The 16,412-nt window shown below is 39.9% G+C and overlaps 1 protein-coding gene across 11 annotated transcripts in view; it reads left to right on the top strand.

The window, feature by feature from the left end:
* ALPK1 (alpha kinase 1) overlaps nt 1-16,412 on the top strand; it is a 121,803-nt gene that overhangs the window by 11,002 nt on the left and 94,389 nt on the right. For 4 of the 11 annotated variants that reach the window (XM_043871146.1, XM_043871149.1, XM_043871148.1 and 1 more), the window contains one exon: nt 7,904-7,948. The exons of the other annotated variants lie outside the window; for them this stretch is intronic. The gene's annotated coding sequence lies outside the window, so the exon portion shown is untranslated. The remainder of the gene's footprint in view (nt 1-7,903; nt 7,949-16,412) is intronic. 11 annotated transcript variants of the gene reach the window in all.

Here is a 16,412-nt window from a genome sequence, read left to right as displayed (position 1 = left end):
TTTGCCTCTGCCTTTTCTTTTTACTTGGTACAACTAGTACTCTTAGGAGAAACAATATCCACTTTTGGTTGGCTGATACTTCATTGTTATAAATATTTTTAATTCCTCACGTGTAATCACTTTTGCTGTACAAGTCCATACATGATGTTTCAGCATGGTCTCCACATTCTTTTGTTTTTCCTCTTTCTTCCCTGCGATCTAAAAAGAGCAATAGTAGTCGTACCACAGAAGCTGTGTTCCCCTAGGTCTGATTGGTGTGTCAACAGATTATGTGACTGGTGACTGTATGGTGTGCATTATTTGGGGTAAGGGTGGGTGTAGGTTAATTTACCACTTGGAAGACACACCAGACCTAATTGTCAAACCAAGTCTTTATATCCACTTTCTATCCAAAAAAATTTGTCTCTCTTCTCATCTCTTCTGTCCAAAATCTATCAACCTGTAGCTTCAAAGAAACAAAATACTTTAAATTATTCTAGCAATAATTTACTTTCTACTTCAAATGTCTTTTTGAACCTGAGATCAATTCTTCAATTCTGGTGTCAGCAAGACACCAGAATTTTATAGCATCCACTTGCATGAGTAGGGAGACAATAAATATATAAAAATATCTTTTGAAGTTGAAAAAGCCATATGTAAATTATGATGGATATTATAAAATCCCACACAAAATAATACTGTGTAATGAGCACATCTGACTTGTGAAGCTGTAACACTCTCCCTTCAAGTGCTGCGTGATCTAAGCTTGGGTTTAGAACCTGGAATTTTTATTAAGAGGAAGTGTGTGCATCTCAAGATATTTCTGAAATTCTATGGCTTCTCCCATTCCTAAAGAATTTCACTGACCCCTTTCCCAGAACACAGCACATACACTGCTTTTCCTGTCCTTTAGTCTATTTCAGAAAATGATGGCTTTTCAAAATAAAATGTTCATTGGAAATGCTTTTATCTCCTGAGTTTTAAGTGTCTAGGTTGAAGAACTTTAACAGGACTGCACATTCAAACTTTTGGTGTAAACTAATTCCGCAATCTTTTTATTGCATTTGTTGCCTCTCTATACTCTGTTCTTTGTTACTGACGTGCGAGCATGCTCAGTTGCTAAGTCGTGTCCGGCTCTTTGGTGACTCCATGGACTGTAGCACAGCAGGCTCCTCTGTCAATGGAGTTTTCCAGGTAAGGATACTGGAGAGGGTTGCCATTTCCTCCTCCAAGGGATCTTCTCAACTCAGGGATCAAACTCTCTTCTCCTGCATCTCCTGCATTGGCAGGCAGATTCTTTTCCACTGAGTCACCTGGGAAGTCCCTTTTAATTGACAGTGACATCTATTTCTGCAGTGTTGCTTTGGAGATCACTTTGTTTCTAGAGTTCTATGGGATAGACAGATTTAAAAGTAAGAATACTATCTGACGCTGTCGTTCTTCTATGGCTGAAGAACAGAAAGAGATGATCATAGCTTAAATATCGGTTACATATTAATTTAATTTGCCCAAAATATGGTATACAAACCACCAATTTTAGATGACACATATCCCAACTTTGAAAATTTGAGTTGTGCTTAGTTCAAGGTACATTGAAAACGTAATTAGCTTTTAAAATCTATAATTTCATGGATATTATTGCTCAGGAAGATGTTAAGTAACAATAAATTTACTATTGATTTTAAGGAAATGATTAAGTAAAAACTATTACAGGTAATATGCAGATATAGTAAAGATTGTGAAGGTGGCATGTAAATGGCTAAAGTTTTGGAAATACGGCCCTAACATGTTTGAGAAGTGGTATTTTCTGAACCAGTGAAGTATCTTTGAACTTCACTGGTCCTTGGTGACAGATTTCAATGTTAACATGATCTGTTGAATTGCCTAATTATAGATGTACAAAATATAGATAGATAAAGAAATGCTTTATCAAACTTATCAGATCTACAGCCCTCACCACTTGTCATAAAATTGAAGAGATGCGGAATCTAGCTAGTAGTTTTTGAAATAAGAATCATAGAGAGGATGAATTATCCAGAGTAAGTATTATGGCTCCATTCTGCCTGTTTCACTGAGACACCATTATCTCTGAAATTGGGGTGGGGTGGGTGGGAGTTGGGGAGGACACGGTAAATATCTTCTAGGTCCAGGGCCATTAATATATCATGGTATGTGCCAGTGACCATTAAAATAGTCATACTGGCAATTTTAAGGAATTCATTCTAGGGAGGAAATAATTCTAAGTCCCATGGAGAACATGTAGCTCCTATGCTAGCAGACCAGTCTGACACTGATCCTCAGTTACTTGCTGCTGAATTTTGAGAGAGGTGAAATAGGATTGTAGAATCACAGAGCTGGAAAGGACTTTAGAGTCCTTAGCAAACCCTCCTAATTCAAACGTTTTTCTTTTCCTAACATTCTTTTTTAAATTTTATTTTTAAATAAATTTTTAAAAAGAATACATAAAATTGTTTTATACTGGAGTATAATTTACAATGGTGTGTTAGTCTCAGGCGTACAGCAAAGTGATTCCACTATATGTGTATATATATATATTCTTTTTCAGATTCTTTCCCATCTAAGAATTACAGAGTATTCAGTAGAGTTCCCTGTGCTATACAGGGGGTCTTTGTTGATTATCTATTTTATATGTACTAGTGTGTATATGTTAATCCCAATCTCCTAATTTATCCCCCACCACTCCACCTTTCCCATTTGGTAACTTTAAGTTTGTTTTGAAGTCTGTGAGTCTGTTTCTGTTTCGTAAATAAGTACTTTTGTATCATTTTTTTTTAGATATCACATATAAGTGATGTCATACTATTTTCATCTTTCTCTGTCTGACTTACTTCACTTAGCATGATAATCTCTAAAACTCCCCCAATTTTAAAAGTGAGGAAAGTGAGGTCTTGCCTAAATTCACACAACTAGTTTGTGACACAGGCAGAATTAGAACCAGATCTCCTAATGTGTGATGAATGAAAAGAGACTGGGAGCAAGAGAATCCATGGGATTCTCCAGGCAAGAACACTGGTGTGGATTGCCATGCCCTCCTCCAGGGGATCTTTCCAACCCAGGATTCAAACCTGCATCTCCTGAGTCTCCTGCATTTCTGGTGGATTCTTTACCGCTGAGCCACCAGGGAAGCCCCTCTAAATAATAATATAAATGTTTATTATTCAGGCTTCCCTGATGGCTCAGGGGTAAAGAATCCATCTACAGTGCAGGAGATGCAGGAGATACAGCTTCTGTCCCTGGGTCAGGAAGACCCCCTGGAGAAGCAAATGACCGACTCCAGCATTCTTGCCTGGAAAATCCCATGGACAGAGAAGCCTGGTGGGCTACAGTCCACGGGGTCGCAAAAGAGTTGGACATGACTGAGTATGCACACATTCGTTATTAATTAATGCATATTTATTAAGCATATTCTGTGCCGTAGTCCACCCCCTCCCCCGGCCGCCCTATCTATGGTTTTGCTCTTCATGCTTTCAGTTACTCTTGATCCAGAAATACTAAATGAAAAAATTCAGAAATTCCTAAGTTTTATTTTTTGAATTCTTTTTAATTTAAAAAGAAAACCTTTTAGCTGTGCTGGGTCTTCGTTGCTGAGTGGGCTTTTCTCTAGGTGCTGGGGGTGGGGGGCTCCTCTCCTCACTGCAGCGTCTTGTTGCGGAGGAGCACCGGCTCTCGGAGAGTGGGCTTCAGTAGCTGCAGCCCGTGAGCTCAGCATTTGCAGCTCCTGGGCTCTGGAACACAGGCGCAATAGTTGTGGTGCCTGGGCTTATTTGCTCCTCAGCATGTGGAATCTTCCCAGAGGGAAGGGATCAAACTTGTGTCTCCTGCAATGGATTCTTTACAACGGAGCCATCAGGCGCTTGCTAAGTCGCTTCAGCCATGTCTAACTCTGCAACTCTAGGGACTGTACCCGCCCCCAGGCTCCTCTGTCCATGGGATTCTCCAGGTAAGAACACCGGAAGGAGTTGCTAAGATCTCCTCCGGGGAATCTTCCCAACCCAAGGAGGGAACACACATCTCTTATGTCTCCTACACTGGCGGGCCAGTTCTTTACCTTTGGCACCACCAGGGACAAACCCCTGAAATATTAAATTACCTTCCCTTTTGAGCAGCGTGAGGAAATCCTGCGCTCTGGCCCAGGCGTGAATCTCGTGATTTGAGTGTTTGTGGAGCGCTGCCCACTGTTAGTCACCTGGCCGCCATCTTGGTTATCCAATACACTGTCACAGCAGCAAGTCGGCCTTATTTTACTTAATAATGGCCCTAAAGAGCCAGAGTAGTGACATTGGCAATTCAGGTATGCCAAAGAGAAGCCATAAAGTGCTTCCTCTAAGTGGAAAGATGAAAGTTCTTGACTTAGTAAGGGAAGGAAAAAAATTGTATCCTGAATTTGCTAAGATCTACTGTAAGGACACGCCTTCTATTCACGAAATTGTGAAGAAAGAAAATAAAATTTGTGCAAGTTTGGCTGCCACACCTCAAATTGCAAATGTTTTGACATAGTTTGAGCTTAATGTGTAGTTAAAGTAGAAAGGCATTAAATTTATGCAAAAAGTTATTTTGAGAGAGAGAGAGACAACATTCATGTAACTTCTTTTACAGTGTATTGTTACAATTGTTCCCCTTTATTATTAGTTATTGTTATTCTTCTGCTGTGCCTAATTTATAAATTAAACTTTGTCATAGATATGTATGTAGGGTATATACAGGGTTTGATACTGTCAACCAAAATTTGATTAACAATAAAGAAGAAAACATTGTTAGTACTGAAGAAAGGAAAAACTTGATCATTGCATTCCCACCTTTGAGGTCTGGATAATGTATTGGGCTAGTGATAAAGAAACTGCCTGCCAATGCAGGAGACATAAAAGACACAGATTCAATCCCTGGGGTGTGAAGATCCCCTGGAGGAGGGCATGACAATCCACTCAAGTATTCTTGCCTGGAGAATCCTGAGAATCCCATGGACAGGGGAGCCTTTATAATGCAGATGAACACTGCACACTAAACGGGGAGGGAGAAGGCCCAAATGGAGGGAGAATTTTATGCTTAAATTTTCTTGTCTTCCTTTAAAATATAAATTTTATCCCATCAGTTCTGTCCATGGTTTCAGGCATCCACTGGGGTGTCTTAGAAACAATCTCCTGTGGATACGGGGAGACTACCATATGTCACTCTTATTGCTACAAGGCTTATATACATTTATTTTATTTAATACTCACTACAGTTTGTGAGACAGGTACTATTATTCATCATATTTACTTAATAAATGGTAACAGGGATTATTTCCACCTCTTTGCTATGCTGTTAGCATCATGCAATACACTTCCTCTACCTCTAATTCCAACCATTTACTAGAACTCTGCCAATTGTCTCTTAATATCCCTTCTGAGTAAGATGATACATGTGCCAAACCAGAGTTTCCCCAGTACCTGCAACTCTGTCTGCCCTCCACTTGCCTTCCTGACTTGAACAGATGACTCCAAAGGAGGTTCTGACCTTACCCCAGGCTCCTGCATCCTGCTATCAAGTGCACCGTGCCGGCCACATACACAAGAGGAGAGATCTTTTCTTAGGAACACTTTGATAAACGCTAACAGTTACTACTGAGGGTTGGGATTAGTCATCTGTGTTAGGTGGGATGTAGGGGGCAGGCAAAGTGGTGAGGAAATCTAGTTCTGAAGTAGGGCTGACAGAGAAAACACATGCAGAAACTGTCTCTGAGTTAACCATAGGATATGAGTGAAAGAGGAGAAGGCAATGGCACCCCACTCCAGGACTCTTGCCTGGAGAATCCCATGGACAGAGGAGCCTGGTAGGCTGCAGTCCATGGGGTCGTGAAGAGTTGGACACGACTAAGGGACTTCACTTTCACTTTTCTCTTTCACGCATTGGAGAAGGAAATGGCAACCCACTCCAGTGTTCTTGCCTGGAGAATCCCAGGGACGGGGGAGCCTGGTGGGCTGTCGTCTTCAGGGTCACACAGAGTCGGACACGACTGAAGCGACTTAGCAGCAGCAGCAGCAGCAGCGTGAGTAAAAGAAGCGCCACCAAAATAAGTATGGAGTCACAATGTTTTGTTAAATCACTTCTGAATGTTATCTAGGCATCACAGTTGAGAGAGATATCAGACTGCTTGATTATAGTCAAAGAATACTTAAATTTTGAGAACTTACACTTTTTAAAGCTTCATTATAAATATTGTAACTATGCAGAGAAATAATGCTATCAAACTATAATGCTTATTTCTTAGTGCAACCATGGGTAATTCTTCTTTTTTACCATATTTTTTCTCCAAATTTTCTACAATAACAGTTTTGCTCTCATAATAATAAAATATTTCAAAATTCTAGATTCTTAAAAAATACATCAGAAATAACTGTGGTACAACCTTAAAATCTTTTATGATTTAAAAACTTCTGGGAGGGGGGATCGGGATGGGGAATAAGTATAAATCTATGGCTGATTCATATCAATGTATGACAAAACCCACTGAAATGTTGTGAAGTAATTAGCCTCCAACTAATAAAAAAATTTAAAAAAAAAAAATAAAATAAAAACTTCTTGATCATGGCTTCTGGGAAGCATCTGGTAGGCTGGTAATAACTCTCATATGCAAGCTAATAGCCACCATGTGTGAAAAGGGAAGTTGGAGTGAAAGAAAAGCATTGCTTATTATGCAACAGATTTCAGAAGTTCCACAGCATCTTAACATCATAATTCCCACAAGTCACAGTTGTCAGAGGAAAGACTTTTTAGACTGAAGCTGCATGCATACAAAGTAAAAGACTCAGTGGACATGAGGGAACCAAGGAGTTCCCCTGGCCAAATTTTTCCCCAAAAATGTATCCCTTCCAATCACCCCATCTGCTTCCACTCAGCCTCTCTGACCACACAGTTCATCTAAGAGCTGGCCTTTCATTTCATTCGCCTGGAAAGGGAGAGTCATTAGCTGAGGCAGATCAGGATTTCAGTGTGGACATTTTTGCAAATGTGATGCTTATTGAATATCCAAGGGCACATAATCAAACAAACAGTTGAAAATATGCTTCTGTAAAGTTCAAGAGAGGTTTGAGTAGGAGAGAGGAAATAGATGATTTTCACCAATACATGTTTTTTAAAGTATTAGTCACTCAGTCGTGTCCAACTCTTTGTGACCTCGTGGACAGTGAGCCCACCAGGCTCCTCTGTCCATGGAATTCTCCAGGCAAGGATACTGGAGTGGGTAGGCATTCCCTTCTCCAGGGCATCTTCCCCACCCGGGGATCGAACCCATGTCTCCTGCATTACAGGCAGATTCTTTTCCATCTGAGCCACCAGGGAAGCACATGTTATTTAAAACCATAAACTAAATGAAACCACCAAGGAGTGGATTTAGACTTGAGAAAGCAGGAGGGCCAGAGACTGAGCCTTTGCACATTCCAACATGATGGGATTTAGAAGAGGAAGAGAACCAGTCAAAAGGGCCATGAAGGGCTGACCTGTAATGTTGGAGGAAAACCAAAAGACTGTGGTGTCCTGGAGGGCGGTAGAGGAGGCAGGGTCTGCGTCACATGCTGCTGGTGTGTTGACTAAGATGAGGAATGAGAACAGACCGTTGGATTTAGGTATGTAGAGTTCATCAGTGACTTTAATCAAGGCATTTTCAGTAGAGTGATGGAACCAAAGTCTGATTGGAGTAATAGTTGTCTTCCTGTGTATCGAAAGTGAGGAACGGTGATGACCAATTGTAACTTCTCCACTCTCTCGGGGGACAAAGGAACATGAGTTTCTTCTGTTCTCTTATCTGAATGTTTCAGATAGCAAGCATGCAACAATGCTTATGACACAATGCAGGAAATAAAAAAGTAGAGATTGTTTCTTACTGTGTTTGTTCAAAGGCCTCTGTGTTTAATTTTTTTTTAACTAGGAAGTTCTAAATCAGAAATGGATTGAAATCTAACACAGATTTGGGGTAAGTTTTCATATGAATCTTTTGAATTACATTATTTTTTTCCTAATGTATATAACTCCTAATATATAACTTCCTAATACATTATAACTCTATATAGTCACTGTAGAAAATATGAAAAGAGGAAAATAATCAAAAAGTATTACTTTAGAGGCAAAAATTCAATATTTTGGTGTATTTCCTTCTGATTAACTTTTTATGTTTCCCTTATTTTTTAATTGGTGGAAAATTGCTTTACAATTTTGTAAAACAGTGCGAATCAGTCATAATTATATGTATATCCCTTCTCTCCTTAACCTCCCTCACTTCCGCCTATCCCACCCCTCTGGGTCATCACAGAAAGCCAGGTTGGGCTCCTTGGCTACTGACTGTTTTTAAATTATTTGCATGAGTTGTGGTAAAATACACATGAAGTTTACTTTTGTAACTGTTTTTACATGTACACTTCTAAGTGGTATTAATTTACATTCACATTGTTGTGCTACCGTCATTCCCATCCATCCACTGAATTCTGTCCATCTTGTACAGTCAGACAATCACTTTTCATTCTCCCCTCCACCCAGCCCTGGCAACCGTCATTCTACTTTCTGTCTCTATGAATTTGACAACTCTAGGTACCTTGTGTGAGTAGAATCATGCAGTATTTGTCCTCTTGTGACTTATTTATTTCACTTAGTCTGATGTTCTCAAGTTTATGCTTATTGTAGCCGTTGTCAAAAGTTCCCTTTTAAGGCTGAATAGTATTCCATCATATGTATATACCACATTTCTCTTATCCATTTATCTGTCAATGGACATATAGTTTGCTTCCATCTTTTTTGGCTATTGTGAATAGTGTTGTTATTAACATTGTGCATGGATATCTCTTCAAGTCTCTGCTTTCAGTTATTTTGGGTATGTACTTGGAAGTGTAATTGCTGGATCATATGATTTTTCTATGTTTTAATTTTTTGAAGAACCATCATGCTGTTTTCCATAGCAGCTGTACCATTTTGTAGTCCCACCAACAGTGTGCTAGGGTTCCAACTTCTCCACATTGTGGCCAGCACTTTTTCTGTTCCTGTTTTTTTTTTTCGTAGTAGCCATTCTAATGGGTGTGAGGCAGCATCTCATTTCAATTTTAATCTTCATTTCCTAATGGTTAGTAATGGTGAGCTTATTCATTTCCTTAATGGTTAGTAACAGGAAGCTTATCTTTTCCTATGCTTATTGAGCTTATCTTTTCCTATGCTTGTTGGTCATTTGTATATCTTCGTTGGAGAAATGTTGAAGTCCCGTGACTAATTTTTCAATTGGGTTGTTTGTGTTGTTGGGTAGTAAGAATTCCTTGTATATTCTGGATATAAACTCCTTATCAGTTATATTATTTGCAAATACTTGCCCCATTCCATGGGTTTCCTTTTCACACTGTTTACTGTGTCCTTTGATGAACAAAAGTTTTCTAATTTGATGTAATCCAATTTTTCTAAAAACGGCAGACCCCCAGTTTTATTCTTCTTTTTAAAGGTTGTTTTGATTATTTAGGGTCCCTTGAGGTTTTATATGAATTTTAGGGTGGATTTTTGCTATTTCTGGAAAAAAAAATCATTGATCCTCAGTGACTTTTTAAAATATAATTGCTATCATGCTGTATGAACTAATTTATATTCTATTTTTTCTTACTTAACATTATAATATAGTTATTCCATTAAAATATAAACATTAGTTCATTTTATTGAAACACTTCATAGAGATACTTTACAATGACTACAGGAAAGAAAATAAACAAATGGAAGTATACCCAAAAGATTAGAAAATATTTATGCTTCAAATTGTGTGACCTCTGTATACTTTGGATACTATAATCATAAAAATGAGAAAAATTTTATTTGACCCATGTCAGAGTGTTAAGATGCAATATTTACACTGAGTCGGAAGGAATGACAAGCAATTGTATTAGTTTAAAAGTCTGTTACAATGTGTATTTATACTACTTTTGACCAAATACAACTCTGGAATTCATTTATTTACTCAGGAAACATTACTGTGTTCCTGTAGTTTTTGAAGCCCTGGAAACCTAGATTTAAATTAGGTATGGTCTGGGGAATTCCATGGACTGTATATAGTCCATGGGGTCACAAAGGGAAGTGACATGACTGAGTGACTTTCACTTTCACCTTCAGGGAAAGGGAATAAATACTAAAATTTCATTAAAATCTCGAATGTGTCATAAGCAGTGCAGGATCTTAGTTCCCCAACCAGGGATGGAAACTGTGCTCCCTGCAGTGGAACCGTAGAGCCTTAACCCTGGACTTCCAGGAAAGTTTTGTTCATTTTAGAAAAGCAAATAAAATAGAATAATTGGGGCATTCGCTGGCAGTCCAATGGTTAGGATTCTGTGCTTTCGCTGATGAGGGCACAGGTTCAGTCCCTGGTCAGGAAAGTAAGGTCCTCTGCAAGCTGTGTGACACAGCCAATAGATTAAAAAAAAACAAATAATTTAACAATAAGGTCCTATGTTATAGCACAGGGAACTATGTTTAATACTTTGTAATAAACCATAATGGAAAAGAATAGGAAAAAAAGAAATATATGTCTAACTCAGTCACTTTGCTAAACAGCAGAAATTGGCACAATATTGTGAATCAACTATACTTCAACTTTAAAAAATTAAAAAAGAGCTGAGTTACCTATCGAAGGTGACAGGAAGAGTGAGTGGCAAGACTGCAATACAAGCTCAGGATTGTCTACCTCCAGCTCATGCCCTTTTCACTCTCCCAGGCTGCCTTTCAGCAATCATGACCTGAAAGGAGGCTGGAGTATATACAACTAACTTATATGAACAAAAAACTGTGATGGCACATACTTAACACTAGGTAAGAGTCAAGAAAGGTTTTAGAGAGGTGGCACTATAAAACTCAAAAACTGAAGATTTCACTAAAGATGGGGAGAACCGCCTTCGTTCATTCATTCATCTGTTCACAAACCTGCACTGAGCTTCCCCCGTGTGTTAGTCACACGGCCAGCTCCAGCCGTGTGCTGGAGATTCAAAAGAGAACCAGTAAGACCCTGCCACTCTCAGGCCTCACAGTCTCTTGGGAGACAATTAAGTAACTGATGTATAACAGAGCCTTTGGACCGAGCTCTGCCACAGAGTCAAAAGCGACAGAGTGCTATGGGATGCTGTTCCGGGACGCGAAGGGCAGGTGCTCAAGGGCAGAAACTGTGCCACATTGCTTGCAGAGCTGAGCAAGGCAGGGTGGACTCTCCAGGCCAAGATCAGAGGCCTAGACTTCATCCCAGCAGCAACAGAAAGCCAGCAGACTTGTTAAGTAGAGAAGTGACGGTGTTCTGTTTTTAAGAAGCTATCTGGCAGACCCTGAGGGGTGGAGCGTGGAAAACAGAGAGAGGCAGATAGCAGGAAAACCAGTGTGAACTGGAGAGGACCCGGAACAGGCAGCAACAGCAGAGACAGACAGAGGGGAGACCGCATTTATGAAAAGTTCGTCAGGCTTCATCGGCTGCAGGATGTATAGTGAGAATAAGGTAGCAATCAAGACAAGAGCATGAACAAAGGCTTCAGTTAACGTGTATGTTCAGAACCACTGCATTATTTGCTGGCGAAGGACCTCTGGAGCATTTCATAAACAGATAATACTCTTTTAATTACCAGTATATCTTTAATATAGTCACTCTAAAATACTCTAACAGTTCAATAGATCTTTTTTTTTTTCTCTCAAGGCATTTAAACATGCCTTGCAATGCTAGTGAATGAGTGAAAATCGCTCAGTCATGTCCGATTCTTTGTGACTCCATGGAACTATACAGTCCATGGACTTCTCCAGGCCAGAATACTGGAGTGGGTAACCTTTCCCTTCTCCAGGGGATCTTCCTAACCCAGGGATCGAATTTAGGTCTCCCACATTGCAGGTGGATTCTTTACCAGCTGAGCCACAAGGGAAGCCCTTGTTAGCACTATTTCTCCATAGCACAGTGTGATTTTTATTGTTGTTACAATGGAATATCATAGAGGTGAAACAGTGGATTATTTTTTTCTGTACTGAAATTCAAAACAGTTAATGGATTTTTACTGAAACAGGGTTAAAAAAAGATTGTTGGTTAGGTAAATGGTATGTGTCACTATTTTAATGTTTCAAAAAAGTTTTCCAGTTTCTTACACGGTGACTGTCTTGTGATTTATTTATAACTTTTTTGTTTTGTGGAGTGCCATATTTGTTTTCATTCATAAGTAAAAATACGCGTGCGTGAACAGTCACTCATGTCCAGCTCTGCGATCCCACTGACTGTGCCTCTCTAGGCGCCTCTGTCCATGGGATTTTCCAGGCAAGAACAGTGGAGTGGATTGCCATTTCTTTCTCCAGGGGGTCTTCCTGACCCAGGAACTGCACCTGTGTCTCCTGCATTGCAGGTGGATTCTTTACCCCTGAGCCACCAGGGAAGCCCAAGTAAAAATGAACATGTATTAAGAGTTATCTCATATGCCTAAGCTGTTATGTGCCACCAGAAGAGGGCAGCAGTGAGGCACTATAAAGAATAATATTTACAGATTCTTCAGTGCAGACAGTTAAGACCATGATTTGAATGAATGGATACATTCCTTCTGGCTAACATCCTAATTAACTGGCTTATTTTCTGAGCTAGAGACTATGACATAAACATTGCTACAGAAATTTCAGAAAATCTGATGATCTCATAATGCAATGAGATGAGAAATTTATGGAAATTTCTATTAAAACTGTTGAAGATTAACACTAAGAAATACTCTGAAAATTTTACATCAGTTCGAAAGGAAGAGATTGGAGGATGAGTTAAAAGTAAGCATGCTGTTTCTTGTAATTTCAACAGTGTATGCAGAGAATGTAATAGTTTACAGAGACAATAAAAGGCATCTTATCTTCTTTGAACATTATAGATATTCATGAAATAAAAAGAAGCATTTCCAGTTTATCATATATGCAGTAAGCAATGAGTGGCATTAATCAACTAACAGAGGCTGCCCATATTTAGCCAGTATCTTCTTTTAGAAACATTTAACAACCACAACTTTTGAAATTGAACTATAGTTGATTTACAATGTTGTGCTAATTTCTGCTATACAGTGAAGTGATTCAGTTATACATATATATCCAGATATATATCCATTCTTTTTTAAAAAAATATATGCTTTTCTATTATGGCTTATCACAGGCTATTGAATGTAGTTCTCTATGCTATTCAGCAGGTCCTTGTTATCTATCCATCTAAATATAATAGTTTGCGTGGGCTAACCCCAGACTCCCACTCCATCCCTCCAACACACCTCCTTCCCCTTGGCAATCACACATGAGCAAGTATTTTTTGAATACCTTTATGTGCTAGGAATTGTTTTCGGTGTTGAATATCCCAGGCTATAGGACAGAACAAAACAGGCACATTCCCTGACCTGTTGAAGGGTATAATATAGTGGGGAAGGTAGACTTTAAACAAAACCTCACAATTATTCATTAGTTATAGGTGAGAGAAAAAATGGAAAGCTGTCTACCACAGGGCCATAAATAAATTAGTTTGGGCTCAACCCCCAAGTTGGAAAGTAAATAAAATTTTTAAAAGGACTCAAGAACAACTTCTCTGAAGTTCTTAACACCCATTTGTATTATCCATGTGTTTTAACAATACATAAAGTGGATCAGGTAAAATTTACAGATGTGTGAAAACAACATTGCAAAAGAATATTTGGGTAGTTGATAAGCAGCAATAAAACCTTTGCCAGTTTGAAGTGTTATAAAATGCCCCGAGCCTCACTGACCACCTCAATCAACTCCACCAGTCATCAGGCTAGCCTGAGCTGCCGCTGAGACTCTGTTCTCTCTTGATCCACTCTAAACTACAGATCCCTATCAAGACTGAAAAACTGGTGTGTGATTATAATCCCCCTCTTCTTTTTCGTTTGTCTTCATTGGCAGTTTGCCCAGGCTGTGAGCCCAGTCTAGACCCCAATTCCCAGTTTTCCCAGGCTGTGAGTCCACTTCTAGACTCTCTAGCTTCCCTGTGAGTCTAGACCCCTTGGTTAAATTAGGTTATCTAAATTTCTACAAGCACTATAGACTTCTGTTTGGTCTCTGACCTCCATTGTATACACTTCCCAGACCCGGGTTCGCTCAGCTCTCTAGGCCCGAGCTAATACAGTGCCCCAGCTGACTCTGCTGGGGTCCATTATGAGGAACCATAGCTGGCTCTGAGAGATGCTTATCGACTCTTTTCTTCATCCTTAATTGTCTTTTCAATTCTCCACAGCACTTGTTTCAATCCAGACTCTCTCTTTTCAAGCTGAATTTACTCCTGCCAAATTTCCTTGTATCTGACTCATAGGTTACCAGATTATACATGGAAAATGCTCAGATTTTCTCTGAATCATTAGTCATTTGTTCCCCCTTCCATTCTGCCTCAGAAAAACAATATTCTACCTTGTATTCAAGCCTACTCCTTCTGTGTTAAAGTGACATCTTTTTACCTTCTTTGTGACTTGTCTTATTATTCCTTGTCCCTTTCTTTCATTTCTCTTTTTTAAAAATTTTCCCTTCTGACATCATCTCCTTAGCCTGCACACATATTCAAATTGAATCATTCTTTATGAAATAGTCATTTCCTTTGAGACTATATTCTATCTTTTCCCTTCTTTTACAGCAGCACTTCTCAAAATAGTAGTCTATATTTAAGTCTACATTCATCCCTTTCACTTCCTTGTTTAACACTCATCCATCAACTTCTGTCCTCTTCTGAAACGTCTGTTTACAGAATCGATGGGAACTTCCCAATCACCCAATCTAGTTGCCACTTCCTAGTCACTCCCTGGGGCTTCCTGCAGAACTTGTTCCACAGTATCTTGTCTCCGCAGTCTCCTGGTTCTCACACTTGGCGGGCTACTTCTTTTGCAGGCTACTGTTTTACTACTTGGCTTCTGGAAGTCTAGAAGTCCATGTCCTCTGCACACCCTAACTTTGCCTCCTTTATTCTCATGTAATGGCTTCAAGTATTGCCCCTTATTCCCAAGTTTATCTCCTGTTCTAATCTCTCTCCTGGGTTTAACTCACATTTCCCACCTCTTGTAGAGAGCAGTTTCTCTGTGAGGTTTCATGGGCACTTCAAACAGAACTCATCTGAACTCACCATCTCTCGGTGGCGTCCAGGCAGTCTGAACTACCTGCTGATTCCAGTCAGGATCTGCAAGATCCTTTTGCCCTTTGCTCTTGCGTGTCCCTATCCCATGCTGTCTGTCTGCACTGCATCTCCTCACACCATTTCCCTTGTTTCCTATACCCTGCCTCTCCCTCATTTTTCCCACTTGTTACAGTTGCCATCCTTCAATGTTTGACTCTTGTTTTACCTTCAGAATAAATAATAACTGAACTAAATCTCCTCTTCCCTATTCTTCACCCATTCTCTGCTTAGAATTCAACTGTATCTGATCATACTCAGGCTTCTTTTGAGATACACCTTTGGGCTTGCTGTTTCTATCAAAGCCGGAGTCCTAAAAGGACTGGGACTGTCTTATTCACCTTTATATCTCTACTGCAAACCACAGCACATAGCGGAAACCCTGAACATTTTGGTTAGTTTGTGTTGTTGGAAGAAAAGTACTGCAGATCTTAATTTTTAAGAATTGTTTATTTTGAAGAGTGCAGTTTGTAATATGCAGGCTACAAATTTGGGAGATTGCAGAGAGTACAAAAACAAATATATTGACTAAAGTTGACATTTTTGCCTTTATCCTATTTCAGTTGACACAGATTTTTAGGCAATTCTACTCTGTAAGAGGCTTGTTTAAGGGTGATGAAATTCTTGGAAATCAAGATGAAGTCTCAGGGTCTGGGATTTTATTTTACTTTCCTTAGAGTTGGTGCGTTAGCCTGGTACTTTTCCACGGATGCTGACTGAAGGCATGAGACTCTTGGGTCAAAGACCAAGGACTTTACTCCTCAGAGCACAGCAAGTAGCACGACCATCATGTTGCCGTCGGTTCCTCATGTCTTTCTGGGTCGCAGGAGTGATCCTGAGCAGTCCAGACCGATGCTGGTGTGTTTGTGTTGCAGCCGGGTCACAAAGGAATCCTCTTTGGCCCAGAGGGAGACATTGCCTCACTCCTCACAGTTGCTGTAAATACAACCTGATAGATAGCCCAGAAAGGAAAGATTGGTCAGGCATTCATAACATACCCCGGCGAAGGAAACGGCACCCCACTCCAGTGTTCTTGCCTGGAGAATCCCAGGGACGGTGGAGCCTGGTGGGCTGCCGTCTATGGGGTCGCACAGAGTTGGACACGACTGAAGTGACTTTGCAGCAGCAGCAGCAGCAGCATAACATACCCAGAGTCTGCCTGCAATGCAGGAGACCCGGGTTCAATCCTGGATTGGGAAGAACCCCTGGAAAAGGAATTGGCAACCCACTCCAGTATTCTTGCCTGGAGAATCCTACAGACAGAGGAGCCTGG

The sequence above is a fragment of the Cervus elaphus genome, chromosome 17 (assembly GCF_910594005.1).
Source record: "Cervus elaphus chromosome 17, mCerEla1.1, whole genome shotgun sequence".
NCBI lineage: Eukaryota > Metazoa > Chordata > Mammalia > Artiodactyla > Cervidae > Cervus > Cervus elaphus.
This window is presented reverse-complemented; position numbering and strand designations above follow the sequence as displayed.